The 21306-nt window shown below is 38.3% G+C and overlaps 1 protein-coding gene across 15 annotated transcripts in view; it reads left to right on the plus strand.

The window, feature by feature from the left end:
* The window catches only part of ELAVL2 (ELAV like RNA binding protein 2), a 167288-nt gene that overhangs the window by 29190 nt on the left and 116792 nt on the right, over positions 1–21306 (plus strand). The gene's annotated exons all lie outside the window — the stretch shown is intronic.

Here is a 21306-nt window from a genome sequence, read left to right on the forward strand (position 1 = left end):
CTCCGGTGGCCGTGGCCGTGGCCCGCCGACAGTCCCGTCTGTCCACGGCGTTTCCTTCAAAGCCGCCTCGCTATCGTGGAGGGCCGGGGCGCAAAGCCACAGCTCTAGATGTGAGCTGCGAGCGAGCGTGGAGTTGCAGCTGTCCAGATGGTCATTGCGAAGGGTGTGCATAAAGACCATCTTCATGATAAAGCTTTTCATCTTCTGCCGTTGCTCTGCGTTTTCTGAAAACGTGGGGAAAGGACGATTTGCTTCGGGCTGCCTTCTGTCCTTTATTCTTTCCCCAGAGGATGGTGCTTAGCAGTGCCAAGATGCAATCCCTACGGCAAGGACAAAAACGTTTTTAAAACTTGATTTTCCTCTGGCCCTATCTTCAGTAATTCTGTCTTTGTGAAAAACGTAGCTCTGTCTCAAAACTTATGTCCAATAAGTCCATTCAAAGCCTCTCGAATGTCGGTCGGAGTGTAATTTCCCCATTCCCTCAAGTAAAATCTGTTTGAAATACTGTTTAGTTGTCCTTGAGGACACTCCTCAAGAATCCTCTTCCTGGAGTCATTTAAATTTCACATTTGTGCTAAGGTCGTGCTTTCTGCGGGTGCTGACCTGGAGTCTCCATTTTGGGGAGCTGGTGGAAAAGCTGTCCTGGATCTACTTTCTGTTATGGACCTTTAGGTATAGAAATAGTCCATACCGTTTTTAGGTATATGGACCTTTAGGTATAGAAACAGTCCATTTCGCTGGTTGTACCGGAATGTAACTGCATTTGTTTTGGGTCCCTTCTTCAAGGAGATCTGTAGGGATGTTAATTTAACACTGCTCAGGTTGGGGGAGGGTATACAGGTGAAGTTCTCTTGCAAATTGTGGAGAGGGCAAGGTGGGAAGGAAGAAAACATCTGGCAGATAATGACTGGCATGGGATAGGAAAAATTAGATTATGAGGAAACATTACATCCAATTTTCTGTGATTCTTCCTTTTTCACCTTTTCCTTTTTGAGAGAGTATTTTTATTTTTGTGTGATTAAAACTGGCCCCTTCTTGCCTATTTGTATAACTTTGTGCTGCCACCTTTTGGAGAATTAGGGTTTTTTGTTTGTTTGTTTTTCCTCCCCCCATCAAAAACAGAAACTTAGGTGTTTAAGTTCCCCTCTCCTTGTCGTTAGATGTTTTCTCTGCTATATAATGTATGCTTTTAGGAACATGTCAAGTTAGCTGTATTCAGTGCCCACACTCCTTACCCATGGTCAAGAGAATTTTAGTTTTTGGATATGGCTCTTATATAGTAAAAGTACTTGATGAGAGTCGTTGTCTGCCAATCCACCTGTTATTTACTACATGTAACTTTATTTTCCTTTTCTAGGCCCAAAATGTATTAGTTGTTATAGTTCCGTTTTGGCTTTTTGGTTGGTTGGTTGGTTGGTTCTGGTTAACACTTCTTCGTCAGAGAAACAAGGTCCTTCTATCTCAGTTTCTGTGGTTTTAGGTAAGATCCAGCTCCTCGTAGGTTAAGGAAGAATGATGTTATAAGTGGCATTTCTACCACCACCATCCTTTTGGCTTTTTTCTCTACAGACTGTCCTAACTGAATCCTTGTAACCAGCTGCCCTCAGCTCTTCCAGCTTTTGATATTTATCTTGTAAAAATAATTTTCCCCTCTTTCTTCAATTCTCGAAGCAGGTCTCAGGTACTCTTTAATGACATGAGAAAGCCATCCAGAATATCTTGATTTCTAAGCTTGGGATCAACCTTTTCCTCTTTCTTTGCCAAAAGTAAAATTCTTTTTAAACCTGTGATGTTTCTCAAGCATTAGCATGGCACAAGAGCACCACAGTGGCATATGACCCTTCATGCTCTTTTCATCCGAAGCACTGGATACCCTGCAATAGCTTCTTATCAAGACTGACTTTACCTTTTTGAACACTTGTCTGCATGGTAGAGTCCGTTCTTTTGCTCTTATTATATCTGCCACATTTCCACATTCTTATTGCCACCTTTATCACTCATGTGTATTTGGAAGTGAGGGAGACTAGACATCCCTGGTACCTGATCCTCTTTTTTGGTGGCATTGTGGGTGGGGGTTTGGCTAGGTGGGTTGGTATTGGGCCTGGATGGTGTGCCACCCTGTGGAAAACCTACCCATAGCAGCTTACTTCAGCTGTTTGTTTCTGTGGATACTCAGCTGGACAGATCAACAATTGTGGTAGGCTACCACATTTGAGTGTATATGTGTTTTTGTTTTTGTCATGGGTATTTTGTTAGTGGCAGGGCTGCTTCATGGGCTTGTTACTTGTGCGGTTGCACACCCTCCCACGTCTTGAAACTCTTAAGGATTTTTGGGCAAGAGTACCCTGCATTTTCATTTTGTGCTGAGGCCCACAGATTTTGTAGTTTATACTAGTTAGACACCCTCCCACTTGTTAATGTTTAGCTTGTCGGTATTGCTGTTTTGTTGATATATTATAGAACTGTTTGAAGGTTTTATTCTTTGATGATGCCACACTCGACCCTCCAATTAACTGTATGGTCTATGGAGGGCATAAAGTGCATAGAATGTTTACTTGAGTTTGGCTAGTTTCATTTCAAACAGATGTAGAAGTCTTCACTGGTTCTGGTTGCAGAATCCCCATATTGTAGTTTAATGCCAAATCCACTGTCTCATATACTTTAATTTAGGGAGAAAATTTATTCGGTTCAAGACACTAGATGGTTTATAGCACTAGTTGATTAGTCTCTCTGTGAAATCCAATGTATTTCTGGGTTTCAAATGATGTGAATCTGCTCAGCAGAACCAGAAGGCACTTAAGCTTGAAAGGTAATATTTGTTTTAAGACTTTTGTGTTTTAAATGATACGTTTTGCTATGGTTTAAATGGTAACGTGTGTAACCTAAACAAAAAGTAGAAGTTAGTATAATAAAATCCTAGGTTTTGTGACGTATATAGGAAATTTTTCACTAACAGGGAATTAACAGGTTTGACTTTCAGCTTGTGATTCAATATCAATGCTAAGTTTCTAGAGATTGGTGTTCATAAACATACCTATTTTTTGGAAGGAGTGTTATTTTCTCAGGCTATGGGTTAGGCTTTCGTTGCATCAGTTTCACTGGTGCTCTTAACGACACGTTACCCTTCTGAATGTTGCTGATAGTTTTGTGTGATAACAAATATAGGTTTCCCTTATAAGAAATCTTCATGAAAAGAAGGACGAGAGATTTGGGGAGGAGTAGAATAGGTAAAATAACCAAGAAAGTCATGAGAATTGGTGGCACAGGTTTACTATAAAACCAGTTTGTAGGTTGTCTTATTAGTGTTTTTTTTCTTTTGTTTAAAAACTTACATTTTCTTAGTATACGTCTATATTACTGATTTCCATTATGTTTGTTGCTGACTGAAAATGAATAGCAAATGAGGTTTGACAGGCAAAACCCTTTTACCCATTTCTGAAAATTCCTCATTTAAAAAAACAAAACAAAACAACCTTGACAGTTTTTCTCAATAGACTTATATATTGTAAGACAGCTACATAAAATGATAGTTCTTCTCCTTTTTTTTTTTTTTTTTTTTTAGTGCATTGAAGGTTTTGCTAGGCTGATGTACCCACATATTTTTTTCCCTTGTCGAATCTAGTAAAGATGCTCTCAATAAACCCATGGTAAATTGAAAATATCTTAAGTTAAAAATGCACTTAATATACCTAACTGACTGAATATCATAGATTAGCCTAGCCTACCTTAAACATGTCCGGAACACTTACATTTGCCTTTACTTGAACAAAATCATCTGGCAACACAGAACATCGTAGAGTATCTGTTGTTTACCCTTGTGATCCATGGACTGAGAGCTGTGACCTGCTGCTGCTGCCCAGCATTGAGAAGGAGTATCTTACCCCATATTGCGAGCTGGGGAAAAATATCAAAATTCAAAAGACGATTTCTCCTGAATCAGTTTTGCATAATCATAAAGTTGAAAAATTGTAAGCTGAACCATCATACTCGTAAGTTGGGGACGTCTGTGATGATAGAGTTAATACCAGGCTTTTTGCCTTGACTTAAAAAAATTTTGTGTCGTAGAAAGGAAATTTATATTCTCAATGGCTAGCTTTTCTTTTCCTCCAGAATTTTTTTGTTGTGGGGTTTTTGTTTTATTTTCTTCGTTTAAAGCTTCAGTAGACACTTTCTTGACTAATTTTATTTTCTTTTGAGAATATAAGTTATTTTGTGATTCTTAGCTTTCCTGTATTTGCTTATTATGGAGTCATTGTAAAATTGCAACTTTTCATTAATATCCAGTGGTCTGAGTCTCTTTGAGCATCTGAAGAAAGCCATGGGACTTCTCTCCCTAAAGAAATACACACATTTATACACAGACATTTCCATACAGTTTTTACTGTCAGCCCTCCAGAGCAAAGTGTGTTAAAATGAGATTCTATTTGGGAAATAGGACTTTGACAATTGGAGTTATCTAAACACCAGTGAGAGCGGGATGAAGCCATCCAGACAGGTTTTTGTCCCCTGTTGAGTTAGTGATGTGAGCTTTTGGCTTTCTTTAAAGGACGACTCTATACTTGTCTGTCTTCTCTTAGTTTTTTGTTTTACGATCTATTCTGTTTTATAAACGATTACTATAAGGTTTGTGAGCACAGTGCTGCCAATTTATTTGCTGAGTTATCTTGTCTTGGTAGGTTTTGTCACCTAGGTTGAAGTCCTTAATTTAGCAGAGCCAGGTAGAAAATACAAAGCTGGAAGTCTGAAGTTTCCAGTATCTGGTTTAGCTCATTTGTCTTTGTCCTTGGTTTCTTAACATTTTTTGAGTATAAAATCCCACCCTTTCTATCTCAAAAACCAGCTAAAGATGAGAATATTGTAGTCAAGATTTTTGGCAGTGAAATGACGTTTACTGAATTGGAAAGGTGGTACTAGGTAGTCTCCATAGATGAGTTTTATATATTTTTTGCTTTCAGTGTTTTATCATGAGCTATTTTTATTGATTCTTTATAACACACCATCATATGTATACTTCTACCATGGAGGAAAAGAAAAATCCCAAACTGCAGAGAGATTTGAGAGAGTTGTGACTTTGAACATTTCAGTATGGAAATAGGTATATTTATATCTATGGTGATGGGACTTGGAAGGAAAGTTTAAAATGCATTTTCCTTGAAAATATAAATAATGCTAAAAGATTACGTGTGAGATTATGAGAATTTAGCCTGTAACATTCCAGGAATATAAATTTCTTAATTTAAATTTTCCATATTTTTTCGGTGAAAAAAAATGAATTTTTAAATTTAACCATTTACATTAAAATAATCAGTCCATATTTTTCCTGACTTGAATTTTGTTTAATCTCAAGGAGCTAGTCCTATAAATCATAAAATGGAGTTTACACAGAAATGCATTTTTTTCCTGCTTGTTTCAATACCTTTTCCCTGACCTAAGTGACGAGTCATTGATGGATGCCCTGTCAAGTAAGTTATTGGAAATTATTCACTTGTTCAGTTTTTAAAGGATGTTTAGCAGTTTTTTATTCTTTAAGGCATCATTTATGTGTATCAGAAGTACAAGGGATATTTCTTAAAGCACATAAATCACAGCATATTTGAAAATAGATTCAGTGAATTTGATGAGGTGGGAACCTATTCCTGGAACTGATCGCACTTGATCTTGAGTTTTCTCCGAGCTCACTGATGTTGCTTCTTCACTGGAGGTGCCTCTGGTGACATGGGGGGGAGGGAGGGCGTGTTGCCCACCTTTATTGCAGAGCTATCCAAAATGTGTTAAATATACAATGCTTATTACAGAGTGAACAAGTTTTTATAAACTATTCTCCAGGTAAGTCCTATTTCTGTGTGTTTATTCAACACTACTTTCTTTCCCCTGGGTGCTATTTTCTGATTGCTGGCTTATTTTGCTTAAACCCTTGGGGTCCTTTTTGGCCTCTGCCTCTAAAATACCAGATCATCAGTGCTTTGACTTTCATTCTTTCCCTTTCCCCGTTGAGTCTGCAAGGAACTTAATTTCCCACAGTCTTCCTCTCCTTTTTGTGATGTCCCTGTTCTTACCCTCTGTCCCATGTTTGTCCTTTCGAGTCTTGTGCTAGTTCTACTTCTAGCCTGATAATTCTGGGTCAGGTGCAACCTCCTCACTTAGCTTTTTATTTTCTTATCCCGCTTGTACTTTGGCATTGGCTCTTACGCATTTTGTTACAGTTTACTCAATGAAGAATGTCTTCTGTGACCAAGTGAATCACAGTAATTAGAGGGAGAAATGGGTATCAGTGGTCATATCGTTAGTGCCACTGGTCCTAAAGGGTGGCCTATGGGCTGTCTATGACCTATAGGTGTTTAAGTTGGCCTTAACTATGTTTTATTTACTTATATTTTTTATTTTATTTTTATGTCGGGGTCTCGCTTTGTCACCCAGGCTGGAATGCATGGCATGATCATGGCTCACTGCAACCTTGACTTCTTGGACTCAGGCAATCCTTCTATCTCGGCTTCCCGAGTAGCTAGAACTACAGATGTGTGCTATCAATGCCTGGCTGATGTTTTTTTTTGTAGAGACTGGGTCTCACTGTATTGCCCAGGCTGGTCTCAAAGCAAATCCTGTTGCCTTTGCTTCCCAAGGTGCTGGTGTTACAGGTATAAGTCACTGCATGGCCTGAACTGTGTCATAAAAAGTTGTGAGTTATAGCTGGACTTGGTGGCTCACACCTATAATCCCAGCACTTTGCGGGGTGGGGAGAGGATTGCTTGAGCCCAGGGATTTGAGACCAGCCCCGGGCAACTTTGCGGGACCTCGTTTTTACAGTAAATCGAAAAATTAGCTGGCAGGCCCCTTTATTTCCATCTACTTGGAAGGCAGGCCCCTTTATTTCCATTTACTTGGAAGGCTGTGGTGGCAGGCCCTTTTATTTCCATCTACTTGGAAGGCTGAGACAGAAGGGGCCTGAGCCCCGAAGGTCGAGATTGCTGTGACTGTGAGCATGCCACTGCACTCCAGCCTGGATGACAGAGTGAGACTCCTACTCCAAAAGAAAGTTGTGAATTATTGATTTAGGTTTGGGAAATACCATATAAAGATCAGAGCCAAATCTTTTGCTTCCTGAAAGATTGGAAGGATGGGTTCACGTTTATCAACTGTCCCCTTAAGATGAAGCACAGTTCGTTTCACTTTGGAATAAGTCATTGCCTGGCCTTGGTGGATTTGAGTTTATGACTCTAATGTAAGGCCGTGGGAATTAAAAAGTTAAATATAAAGACAAAGGCATTACTAAATATTTTAAATTATTTAGATTATGTTTGTATTTGTAAATGTTTGAATCATGTTAATTGCCCCTTACACATTCAGATCTTATACTCTAGAGAAGTTTTGTCTTGGTTTCCTTTCTTAACCCAAGTTGCAAAACTGTTTCTCCTTTTATAAGCTGTGCTTTCTGTAATCCCATGCCTTGGGAAGCTGAGGTGAATGGATTGCCTGAGCCCGCGGGTTTGAGACCCGTCCGGGCAACTTGGCGAGACCTCATCTCTACAATAAATAAATAAAAAATTAGCCGGGCATGGTAGCACGCACCTGTCGTTCCAGCTATTCGGAAGGCTGAGGCAGAAGGATCGCCGGAGCCCAGCAGGGCGAGGCTGTGGTGGCCGGGAGCGGCCACTGCACTCCAGTCTGGGTGACAGAGAGAGACTCCAACTCAAAAAAAAAAAAAAAAAAGTGCTTTCATCAGCTTATCTTACCTTTTCTCTACTTCCCCTCTAGGATTTTAGATTGGTCCCCTTTGGAAGTGGGGAGTTCTCCCTGTCACTTGCTTGCTTCTGTTTGTTCAGATGCTGTGGGGTCAACACAGTTGCTTGGTGCAGTGAAAACTAATAGGATGTTATGAGCTGTTTAAAAGAGGCCTGTGGCCCACCTGCTAACCTCATTGCTGATGGTGTCAGCTTATAAAAGACATTCTCCCCTCAGGTTGCTGTTAAAAAAAAAAAAAAAAAAAAGCTGATCTGAGAGGCTACCAGGTGTGAGGTTTATGTGTGTTGTTTCTCTTCCTTCCCCCCTTATTTTTTTCAGTCCTCAGCCTTTTCACCCCGCTCCAGAAGCTGCAGAGCAGCTTTAGCAAGGTGCCCTCCCTCCCGTGTCTGCCTTAGAGTAGAGTGATATGCCAGCAGAGGTAGAAAGAGGCTCCACATGCCATGTGTGGACCAATGCTGTAATTTTATTTTATTTTACAATAAAGGTGGTGGATATTATTAATCTACTCCCGAGCATAATAGCACAATTTGAACAGTGGAGAGCAACTTTGGTGTGTGTTAATGTCTAGTGAGATGAATGCAAATGAATGTTAAGTAGATAGAAAAATGTCAGTGTGTAGAGCCTTTCTTTTGGTGACTTTAAGCACTTCATTTCTAGTTAACTTTTTGTTCAGCCTGGCAAACAGATATGAAGATCTGTTTTATCAACCTGGCATTAATGTAGCTTTTGAGGAGGGGTGCAATGCCCATAAAGCCCTGCTCTCCTGGCAGCCACTTGAGCTAGGCCAGTTACAACGATGAATCAGAATGTGTTCCTGTATCTTAGCAAAACCCTTCAGAATAATAAGAGCTTGATGTTGGCGGTTTTAAAAATTGGCGTAGTCGACGGCCTGGCCATTTTAAAAAATTTGGGGTGTGAATACGTGTGTATACTGACTTTAAAAAATTAATTTTGAATTAACTGTATTATTTAAAAAAACTGTATGATTTTTAAAAATATTGTAGGTCCATTCTGAGCTTATTTTAAGGAGGCACTTAAACATTCTTGTTACCAAGCATCCTCTATGATTATATGATTCTTGTAGATGAATATGCTGCTTGTTTTTGATGCTCCCTGCAGCATCTGGTTGAGAGGTCTCCAGGGTTTCTTAGTTATTGGGCGATGTGAAGAATTGCATATCAGTAAGAAAAACAAGCATGTTTTATTTCTCTGAAGATTGGGAATCATTCTCATGGAGTTTCTACTATGTGATAAGAATGACTTCAATATATGTGGGCTGGTGGTTAACTTGGAGTCTAGGCCCTTTCCAAATTCATATATATATATATATATATATATATATTTTTTTTTAATACCTTTTGTTAAAGGATATTTAAAAATATCTTCAAGCTCTTGTATTGGGATTATACTCAGAAGCCAGGAAGGCTGTGTGTAATACTTACTGTTTCATCACAAATTACTAAGTGCTAGATACTGAGAGAACTCTGAAGACGTTTATAAAGCATCCCTTTCCTCACATTTCTTGGTCTGTCTGCTTTAAAGAGATGAGGCAGAAAATAATAATTTTTAAAAAATCCTCCCCCTCCCCAAGTTTAACAGTAGAAACTGAGTGCTTGAGGAATTGAGCAAAGGAACATATCAAGGGACCAGGGATGTGGCTTTTCTAGGTTAATTTTATCTGTATACTTATTTGATATGTTTTTGTGTCTCCCTCCCCGTTTCCTCCCATGCCATTTTTGTTCCGTTTGATTCTCTTTTGTGGTATGAGTAACTATTTTCTGATTTGCCAGGAGTCTAGTAACAGATAAAAAATATTTATGCAAAACCTGCGAAGTTGTAAGTTGCGAAGTTGTAAGTTGCAACTGGAGAGAGATGCACTGTGACTGTCTTAATTCTGCTGTTGTCCAAGAAAAGCAGATTCAAAGCTTCATGTAATTACCCGAAGCCCCAGCCTTTCCCCCGAAGTTTTTTTCTCTTGGCAGCATTATGTGCCAGCAGTCTCCTCTGGGCATTATATTTGTTTTTCAAAACACCTAGAAAAAATTGCAAAATGATTATAACTTTTACTGGCTCCCTTTCTTTTAAGAATATAGTTGCAGGAGCAAGAAGCAAGTAACAGGCCAGAAGCTGGGGTACTATTAAGAACAGTGGTCTGTACCTTGTCCTTGAGTCTTCCTTGTGCCTTCAGGAGCTTGTGGTCACTCAGCTGCATTTGTAACTTTCTTGTGCTGTTCTTGGTGTCCTCAGGTCTGCCTGTTGCTTTTTTGCCTTAATGGCATTTACATTACTTTTTTTTTCTTCTTCATCTGAAAGGTGATTGGACAGACTTAGATGTGCCATATCTTCTTGGGAGAGGCTCATTCCCTCAGTTGGAACTGGTTGTTTGGGGAATAATTTGTATTCCTGCTTCCTGGACTTTTCTTTCCCAGAGTTTGGCTGATCTATCAACATTGTTTTGTGAGTAGTAGGGGGAAGTTTGATTTCATAGTGAGTAACAACAGTATGTGATCTAACAGGAAGAGTGAAGAGTTTCTAAATTGCTGCCTCTTAAGAATGCAATTAGAGTAAGAAATTTTGTGTTGGACACTCAGGTTGGCAGTGTATTGCGACTGGGCAGCTGGAGCTGCCTGTTTTTAGTTGCTGGCTGACTTTACTATTAGGAAGACAGAAAAATCCGTGAAGTCAGGAACTGAAAGGTGGTGAACCATAGTGATGGAACCAGGAGATGAGGGTTTCCTGTTGTTATGGTGATGACACCCTGTGTTTCTGTCCTTGCAGAACCTTACACCGCTTCCTGGGATAATCATAGGTGAGGAAAATGAAGCTCACAGGTCAGGTGTTTTGCCCACAGAGATTACTGACTGAGTGGGGAAGTAAGACTCAGGTTTGACTGGATGTACTAGTTCTTGTATCTCTTTCCTTGTACTCTGGCATGATGTTCTTTCTATCTCTGGTAGTTCTGCAGACTGTAGTTTAAGGACTGAAATCAGGAGGATGCATTCAAGAGGCAACTTAGCTTTAATGTTTTGAGAATATTTTACTTCTATTATGGGTACTTTATGATAAAAAGTGTGACCCCAGCAACAACTGTATCTCATCTCCAGGCTCTCTGGTTCCTCAGAGGTGGGCTGTTGTACCAGCTTTTAAATTTTTTTTAAAATGGCTTATTTTATTTTTTAGCTTCATTCTGGTCCTTGTAGCACTCCCAGCAGAATGCCCACAACTTGTTCCTCAGAGCCAGGATTCTGACCTTGGATTATTTTAGGTCTATGACTAGGTGACTTCTGGAAGCGATTCCATCACAGGATGGTGTCTTCCTGATGCCAGCTGGCAGTCTTGACTTGCAGGATTACTTTTTGGAAGCATATGAAGTATGGATTGGTTATTTCCTATAAGCAAGGAAATGAAGACACTGTCTTCAGGACTTATTTTAGGCTGCTGTTAAAATCAAGAAAAAAGATTGAAATATTGTATGTTCTATTCCTGGTAGGAAGTGACATTGAGATAACCCTGGCTCATTGTAGTAGAGAATCTGTAAGGACTATTCTTTACCTTGTTAGGTTTTTGGAATGAATGTATTCAATTAGGAACGTTTTTAGAAATACCTCTCCTTTTTTTCTGAGAAAAAATTTCAGATTAGGTATTCAGTAGGATATGCAGTGATCGAGTTTGAATCAACAAAATATCTACTCAATCAGGATTGATCTTGATTCACCTTTCTGTAGAAAGCAGTCAGACTCAACTTTCTGATGGTAAAAATTCTCCAACTTTACTGCCAGAAAAATTGGTTGGGGTGAATGAAAAATAATACAGACTTAAGATAATCTTTTTGTTGTTCTCTAGAAAGACGCCATCCATCTGCGTTGCTTACTTTATCTTTCACACCTAGTTTGTTTCTAGTAGAAATTCAGGAAATATTTGTAAAGTTGACTTGAACTCCCAAGTTTGGAATAGAGACAGGGAAAAAGATCATATAGTACTTGAGACTGATAATCAATTGAGAAAGTAATTTGCGTCTGTTGGCAGATCATGAATGATAGTTGGTCTTACTAGTATTTTTAATCTCTACAAGTAAATTCTAACAAAAAATATTGCTTTGACTAATAGCTTGTTTTCCTATGTCTTAGATGTGTAATTTTGAGTCTTAAAAGTTTGTCCACTAACTATAGTGATTTCATGTTTTCCAGGCTGTGAGGTTAGTGGTGCATCAAATATCTTAGAATTGAGAAACTGAAGTAGCTTCGTGTTAACATGTTCTTCTATTTATTATCCCTGCATATATTTTACTACTTCTAGAATGTAAGTAAATATTATCTTTGTGCTATGTGAAGCTGGTGTAAACCTAAGAAAAGAAGGTCATCAAATTGTCTCTACATATTTCAAGCAGGTGCCTCTGGTATAAAATTGGCCCAACAGGCTATGCACAAAGCAGTCAGGTGGGATCCTGCCAAGGATGCTCCATACTGTTTAGCTATAATTTAGAACATCACAAGATGAAGCAGAAGTCTTTTGTTGAGAATTGAAAGCTAAATAGTGTTTTGTATCCTTTCATTTTGTAGGACATTGCAGTCTTAAACTTTGACCTTAATGATTTTGCACTACATTAATTCTGTATGCTTCCTTACATTTAGCCTAGAATGCCAAATATTTTATTAGCATAGGATACCAAACAGAGATCCAGGGACTTGTTAAGTTTTGGGTTTGTATTTATTTCAAACACTCCTTAAGGAGTTTTGTAGAACTTTATCCACAAGGAATTTTTCATTATGGCTGACATTTCTTTCTCTTCCTCATTCCTTGTGGTTATATCCTGTTTGTTATTGTTTCAAAGAAATGCATATTTGGTGATGGTTTATTAAATAGCCTTTGAATATTTGAAATGCTCAGTATGCCTTTTTGGCAAAATCTAAAGATTTTATTAGTAATTTTAAAATAAACTTTTCTCTAGAACTCTATCTTCCGAGGATTTTAAAATTGTGTAATTTTATTGTGTCTGGCCTCCTAACCTTTGCGTTTTGCTGTCTTTTTGATTGTACATGCATCATTATTTTGATTGTTGATTCAATATTTTCTACCCTGCCGTAGTTTAAAAACAACTTTTTTTTTACCAGTTTACTTGTGAACATTTCTTGGTTTTCTGTGCAGAAATTCATTTGGTAAATATTTGTGTTCTTGCTATATGCAACACACTATTTTAGGCATTAAGGATGCGGTAGTGACCACAATACGGTTCCTGCTGCCATGGAACTTAGCTTTTTGAAGGAGACACATATTAAAGTTCTACAAATTACTATTTAGAATTGTGATTTGTGTTGTGAAGGAAAAGAAACTTTGGTACTCCTAACCTGGTGTGAGAAGTGATTAGGGTAGGTCATTTGCTAACTTTTACTTCGTTCCTGGCTGCCTTCTTGCTGCCTTGCATAAGAGCAAAATTTTTTTGGTAATGAGGAGGTCTTGCTATGTTGCCTTGGCTGGTCTGGAACTGGGTTCAAGCAATCCTTTCTCCTCAGCCCTCTGGAATGCTGGGATTACAGGCGTGAGCCACCACGCCTGGCCCACAAAAGTAGACCTTTTTTAGCTTTTATTTTATAGACTTTAGAATATACAGAGGTCCTAAATTTTATTCTACTCTCTTTCATAAATTAATGGTGATCTTTGAGTCTTGGAGCTGATCCCTGCCTCCCAGCTTGTATCCTACTGTGGATCAGGCTTTTTTTTTTTTTTAAACAGCTGAAAAGCCAATTTTAATGTTCTTTGCAGGACACCATAATTTGGCAGCTTTTACTCTAAAAACTATACAGCGAATGCCAAGTCCAGCAGGAAATCTACATTGTCTAAATCCATTGTTCTCTTCACCCATGGCTTTGAAAATGTGCTTTTTGTATCTTATTTTGCAATTTTAGCAGTATTTTTTGGTAACATGTTCTAGTACATTAATTGATGCCACAAAACCTTAAGAGGAATATTTTCTTGGCCTTTTGTGTGGCTTAAAAAACTTCATCAATTTATCCAAAGTTGTATTTTGTCATTGAATTATTTGTTTATGAATAGTCTTTATATAACCTCTCTGGCAACTCACCCTGTTTCTTTACCATATTGTATTCCTTCTAGTATTCATTTAAATTTAAAGTAAAAGGAAATACCATATTAAGTGGAATTGACTTTTGTTCAGGTGGGAGAGGCTTAGGCAGTTTTCTTGGAAGAAATCTTGGAAGACATTTATTGTTTAAGAGTGTTGAATACTTTTTTTCTTAAAAGGACCCAAATGGTTTTTGTGCAGTCCCTTAATCCTAAGGGGCTGTGTATGTTTCTAAGAGATTGGTAGAGTCTGAGAAATTTCTCTAAGCAATTAAAAAGACAAGGAAGAAAAAAAGGTTAAGGGAAAAGAGGAAAAAGTGAATTATCTTGCTAGTTTTCTCATTTATACAGATCATCAGAACTAAAGAGTACAGTGAACTTATAACATGATATTTTAAAATAGTATCTTTTTACCAGCTTATTAGATCTTTACACTTGCTTGAATATACTCTTAGTTTCTTCAGAGAGGTGGACTCTAAACGGTAAAAACAGTTTTCTTTTGCTTTTAATATTATGTAGTCTTTTGGAAGATAACACTTTGGATTTTTTTTGTTTATGCTATCTAGAATTATTTAATATAGCATGGATGTAGCATTTTCTTCTAGTTGTATCTTATTTCATTATAGCATTTAGATCTTAGCCCCTTTTCCTTAGGTGCAAAAAGAAGCTATTGAAAATATACACAGTAACTTCCACTCTTGATGGAATTTGGAGAGAAGTAAAACAAATTTTAGTTCAGGAGAGAGTTCTAATGGTACTTCTGGCATTACATGGACAGCAGAGATGAGAGTTAGGAGCTGGTCGGGGAAGGGCCACTTAGGTGTAACAACATCCCCATTGCCTTGGGTCTTTTTTTTTTTTTTTTTTTTGAGTTAGAGTCTCACTCCGTTGCCCAGACTGGAGTGCAGTGGCACACTCCCGGCCACCACAGCCTCGACCTGCTGGGCTCCAGCGATCCTTCCGCCTTAGCCTTCCGAGTAGCCGGAACTACAGGCGTGCGCTACCATGTCTGGCTAATTTTTTTTTTGATTTATTGTAGAGATGAGGTCTTGCCAAGTTGCCCAGGTGGGTCTCGAACCCGCGGGCTCAGGCAATCCACTCACTTTGGCCTCTCAAGGAGCAGGATTACAGGCTGAGCCACCTAGCCCAGCCGGGTCTGTTCTTAATGACTCTTTAAGTTGGCTTGAATTTTTAGGACACTCTTCAAGTGTTATTTTTGACTACATTTGAAGTTTCGTGATATCAGTGATTCTGTCTCACAACTTTGTTTCCTGAACATAGTAAGTCCTGTTTCTTTAAGATGAAAACTAAAATTATACAATCACATATGCTGAAGGTAAATATTACATGCAAGTTTTTTTTTTTCTTCTGACATATTCAACCTTGGTATTTTCGTGCCTGTGAAGTGGCCATGTATACCATATGCGTTTGACCAATTGGAGTTAATAAAAATTCTTAATATTCAAACTATACTGAGCATTCTTTGTTTTTATGGACATCAGTTATTACTATATGGTGGTGGTTAAGTGTTGGATGAAAGATAAATTAATATTTTAAGATGGCGTTTGTATTAACAGTGCTATTTCTCGCCATCCCTGTGAATGATTAAAACTTTACTGTGTCTATTTGCAGTCTCCTAGCTGGTGAGTTTAGCAATTTACTTGGACAACACAGGAAAAGATCTGCTGTGGTGCTTCTGTAACCACTCTGACTAGGCTGAAACGATGCCTTTTACGTGTATTTATGATCTGTTTATATAGCTTCAAAACATGCTATATAAAAAAAAAAAATTGGCTTCTTCAGAGTTCGAGTGAAGTGGCTGTGTTTGCCAGAAATAAGGATGTAGTCTTCAGGGATGACCACTGGGCCAATCATTTAATAGCCAGGCAAAGCCTCCTCGGGCTTTCAGAAGAAAGAACTGGTTTCTGCTCCACATTGTCTCCTTGAAAGCAGTTAGAGAAGTCAAAGTATAAGTTAGCTTCTCTAATTATGGATAGCTAACTTTCAGAAGGGCTATTAAGCTGGGTTCTCCTGTTGTATGCCTGGCTCCTGCGGATGCCAGATGCATATGTGCGCATGCACACAATCCCCGGTACAGCAGCAATTCCATCTGGTATGTCGTAGGCCTGCCTTGACATAGAACTGTTCCAGAGCAACTCATTTTAAAGCTGCAATATGTTAAATAGGCAGCCCTTCACTGAAGACCTCTCGTATGTTGGCAGTTTATCAGCATCAGGGTTGTGATCCTGTCGCTTCTTATTAATGAAGACTTTTATTTAGCTTAGCAAATTATATCTCCTGCTAAAGTCCACTCTCAAATGGTAAACTTGAAAGAGACGTTGGTAACTTTTTTGTTAATTAGCCATCAGGGTGCTTTGGCCCTTGCTTGTTATAGCCATTTAGCTATATTTCTTTTGCTGAGATGCGGTTTGTTTTTGAACCAGGAACCCCCCCCCCCCCCAATGATTAAGAATCTCTTTTTGTTTATCGCTTTTGAAATGGGTTTTTTATCTTTCCTATTAGATGGTCATTTCCTTTAGTCTCAATTTAACTTCCATTTTCAAATTCCTAGCAGGGGTTTTATTGGAGCATTTACATTCCCCGTGCTGCAATTGGACTTTCCCAGCATTTGTTTTGTTTGTTCTTGGGCAGCCCAAGAGAATGAGCATTCTGTTTTCATATTTAATGTGTGTTTCTTACATACAACAAGTTCAAGGACATTAGAATGTTTGTGCTTACAAACATTCTACAGTGTGACCAGCACTCTGATTTCATATATTCAGGACTGATATAAAGATGTTGTATGTTGTCTGAAGTCTTAGGAATAGTGACAGATTTTGGTGTCTGACCTGGCTGGTTTTTGACTTGCCTTTCCTTTTCACAGTCCCCTGTCTTCTACACTGCAGCATTATTTGTTTCCTTTTTTAAAATGCAGGGTAATGCCTTGGTGGGGTTGTGAATTGATAAGATGTTAGAGGATTTTTTGGCAGCATCTGACCCAATTAAAATTGCAAATAGACTATGAGCCAGCGATTTCTGTTTTTATATTTGTGCTTTTTTGTATAAGGCACTTATTGTAAGCATTGTTTGAAATAACAAAATCTTGGAATGTTTATCAATAAGGAATTGGCTAATTAAAGTATATCTATTATATAGTCACCTATAAATAGTTATTTATGTGCTGTTACTGAAATGTAAATAGGTGCGAAGAGCATTTAGAAAAATCTGTATGTATTAAACTATTTTTTATCCTCACCTGAGCTTGTACACATTTACATTTGCTTTGGAAATATTCAAACTATTCATGAAGCAACCTTTCAGGTATAGGTTGGAGAATTAAAGATTTATTTTATACAGTTCTTTGGATATGATCTTTTTGCATCAAATATATATCTTTTAATTTACAAAAATATCATTAAAATAGAATTACTAATTCAGCTAATCCCTCGTGTGTTTCTCAGAGCATCTTAATAGGTTTTCAGCATTTCCTGCACCAAAATTGTTAGTGTTCAGTGCCTGTGTTGAGCTGAGCACTGTGTCCTGTGCTTGGGAGATCAGAAGGACTAGGTTATGGATACTTTAAGTCAGATGGCTAAGTCTTAATGACAGCTCATAGCCAGGAAACAGAAGAGATTGATTATGGGGGGGGGGTTTAGTGAGGGCTGCTACAAAAATTGGGAAAACGTCCATGAAACTTGGTAGGTGTGAGTAGCACTTGCGAAGAGGGTTTATGTAAATAGAGGGAGACTTTCCCTAGGAGAAGAGGATTAATTGTGATGTTCTCCTAGCACACTGAATAAACAGTTTTGATTATTAGTGAATGGGTAGTTTTCTGGAGGGCCCTGAAACCCACCCAGAATGTTTCCATTTCTTGTTTGAGAGAGCCAGACTTGGACAGTTTTGAGGGCGCCTTGGTGTGAGAAAGGCTGAAGTAAAAGACGGGTTGATGGTGTGAAAGGGGCCCTTAGGAGGAAGGAGCAGGAAAAATGGAGCATGCTTGAGTGCCTGACTGTGGTGGAAGCCACCAAAGGAAAATGAAAAACCACTTGTTTACATTCTTTGTATTCTTTGGGGAGAGAGTCTCATGAGATACTTGAGCATTTCCTAAAGTAAGTATGCAACGTGAACCATAGCTTATGATGCTTTATAAAGTGTCTCTTCCTTGAATCATAATATACAGTTATATTCTACCATGTTTTTATAAACATTCTATATCGGAGGAAGTTGAAGTGATTAAAATATTCTGTCCTTGTAAATCTGAGTAATACTAGGTATAACAAATAGTTTACCTCATGTTGAGGTTGGAGGAGCATTTCTTTGAAGGAGATAGGAAACTGTTCTAAGGGTTGTCTGTGTGTGCTAAAGGAATTCACTGTAAAAAGAAAGTTTATTGGCTGGGCGCAGTGGTACAAGCCTGTAATCCCAGTACTTTGGGAGGCCATGGTAAGAGGATTGCCTGAACCCAGCGGCTCGACACTGGGGTGGCTATGAGTGTGCCACTGCATTCCAGCCAGGGTGGCAGAGTGAGACTTGGACTCCAAAAAAAAAAAAAAAAGTTTATTTAGTGGTAAGTTAGACAAGCATTTCTCAAACTTGTTGGTCAGAGGATCTTTTTATACACTTAAATTATTGAGGACCCCAAACACCTTTTATTTATATTTATCAGTATTTACTGTGTAGGAAGTTAAGTTGAGAAAGTTTAAAAACATTTGCTTATTTAAAAAAAAAAAATAACAAACCCATTACATATTAACAAAAATGTTTTTTAAAAGGAGGGCTGTGTATATTTTTCCCTTAAAAATGATAAAGGTGACAGTTTTATGTTTGACATTAATATCTGACTTAGTAGAAGTTAACTGTTTTCTCCTTTTGCAGCAATATGAATACAGAAGCAGACATCACATATAATCTTTAGAAAGCTTCACTGAACAATTTATGAGCGAAAAAGACATTGTTTTGACCTCCAGGATCTATGAAAATGTCTAAGAGCACTCTCAGGGTTCTCAAACCATACTTTGAGAATCACTAGATTAGGTTAAAGGTGTCTTGAAAGATAGAGCTAAGCCTATGTGAGCATTAAAAGAAAACTTGGAATCTGTAATGTTGGAGTGGACAGTCATCTTTCTAGAGAATGTGAACATGTAAGAGTAAAGCCATAGACTTAGAGTAATTGAAGGTGAGATTGTCCTTGGGTGTTGAAAACTTGAATGCTATGACCAGATTCCATCACTAGCAAGCTTTACCTTGGGCCAACCCTTGGGTCTTGCTTTCCTTACCTAAAAATTGAGTCTGTGGACCAGTGTTCAGAAATCCCCTGTAGCACTAACATCCTATGACTTATTCATGTATTGTTTTTTATAGCACTCTCAACACTTTCTATAAATACACATATGCCCACATACCTACGTACACATAGTTGGGGCACTGTGGAAGGTCACATGAGCTAAAAATGCACCTTAGGGTGGTTTACCTACTCCCAAGCGTTTTTTTTTCCTATATCAGTTTCATTGTCCTAGTTTGTTTCTTAAATAGAAATTGACTAAACAGTACTGCGGGTATGTATATATCTTAACCTCTTTTGTCAATTGCTGAACACACCTGCATTAAAAGAAAGTCAAAAAAAAAAAAAAAGACCTTCCAATGCATTTATTCCCCTCTCTCACAGCAGTCTCGGGATTGGGTAAGAAGAAGCCAGGTGAGGAGCCATCTAAACCACCCTTGTCAGGCAGAGCTCCACTTGTGAATTCCTGGTTGCTGCGATTGTTGGAAGAAAATGCCATAGGAATTACTCCCCCTTTAAAATGCAAAATGAGGAAAGGTGCTCATTTATTGTTTTTCTGTGTGTAGTTTCTCATTTGTTTAATATTCTGATAGACTTAATTTCTTTCCATTTTCATATTTGAGGATTTAAACATTTTCTGCATTTTGATTGGATAAATTCCTGAACATTATGTTATCAAATGTTGAGATCTATATATATTCTGGCCTGACCAATAAATGTTAGGAGGAGTGGCATTCTGCCTTCTTAAGGATATTGATTTTTATTTAAAGCTGAAGTCCCTTTAGCTAAGTCACCTGGTGAGAAGTGGTGAGGATAATTGATATTTTGGAATTTCAGGTTGCAAGAAACTTACCGCGTTGAAAACTGTGTAGCCTTGAAGGCAAAGACACACTTTATATTCTGATAGTTCTTATACATAGAGCTTAATACTTATTAAATGAACGGCAGTAAAACTTTTCCTTTTGAGCACAAAATTCAAAAGAAGAACATTAATTACTTTTTAAATTTGGAAATCCCTTGTAGCTGTAAAAATGAAATCTTCAGCCTGAGAAAATTTCTGCCCAGTTGAAAAGAAATAAAGCAGCAGTAAGCATTCATTTTATTTATTTATTTATGAGTAGGAATCTCATTCTGTTACCCAGACTGGAGTGCAGTGGCACACTCACAGCCACTGCAGCCTCAACCTGCTGGGCTCAGGCAACTCTTCCACCTCAGCCTTCCAAGTAGCTGGAATACAGGCATGCGCTACCATGCCCAGCTAATTTTTTGATTTATTGTAGAGACAAGTTCTCGCCAAGTTGCCCAGGCTGGTCTCGAACCCCTGGGCTCAGGTAGTCCTCTTGCCTCGGCCTCCCAAAGTGCTGGGGTTATAGGTGTGAGCCTCCTCGCCTGGTTTCAGATTTTTTTTTTTTTTAAATATTAAACTTGAGCCTGTTTCCAGTAGTGCTGTTTTTGTATTTCTTCTAGGCTTTTTTATATTTATTCCATACTTCAGGTATTTCTGGGTAAGAGTATCTTCAAAGCCAAAGGACTGTTTTCAGTCTTCAGAGCTCCTGTTACATAGTTCCAAATTGAAATAAAAAATAAAAATGGAAAGGAGGGTTGCTGTACAGTTCACAATATTTAGGCTTGATTTATAGTTCTCTGTTGGGTCCAACTGTAAAGTTTATTGGTGTGAAATGTGTTTTTGATCTGAACATCCCCCAAATGAGGTGCTCTTGCTTCAGATGAGCAGCATGGGACTGCTAATGTCAGTTTTCCTCTGGCTTCTGTTTAATGAATGAGAATGAGATCCTCTGAGGAGTTAAAAAGTATATTCATTGCCCTTGAAGGCACTCATAGTGAATGAAGATAGATCTAAATTAGTATTTGAATAAAAATTTTATAGTTGTCTGCTTCCCCAAACTAAATTTAAAGTTTAGTTTTAAACTTTTACTGTAAGTTATTTTCAGTAAGTCGAGTTTTCTAATTTTGTAGATTCATTTGCTGAGAAGGATTCTTTACTGATTTTGCGCTCACTGAAACCAAGTAACTTGAAGTCATTTTATAAAGGTAGGGATAGTGACCTACATCCTTTGAAAGGCTTCTTAAAATTTCTTGTAGTTTTTTTTGTTTGTTTGTTTTGAGTTGGAGTCTCACTCTGTCGTCCAGACTGGAGGGCAGTGGCACGCTCCCAGCCACCGCAGCCTCGACCTGCTGGGCTCCGG

The sequence above is a fragment of the Carlito syrichta genome, unplaced genomic scaffold, assembly GCF_000164805.1.
Source record: "Carlito syrichta isolate Samal-C Ts95f unplaced genomic scaffold, Tarsius_syrichta-2.0.1 Scaffold151160, whole genome shotgun sequence".
Taxonomy (NCBI): domain Eukaryota; kingdom Metazoa; phylum Chordata; class Mammalia; order Primates; family Tarsiidae; genus Carlito; species Carlito syrichta.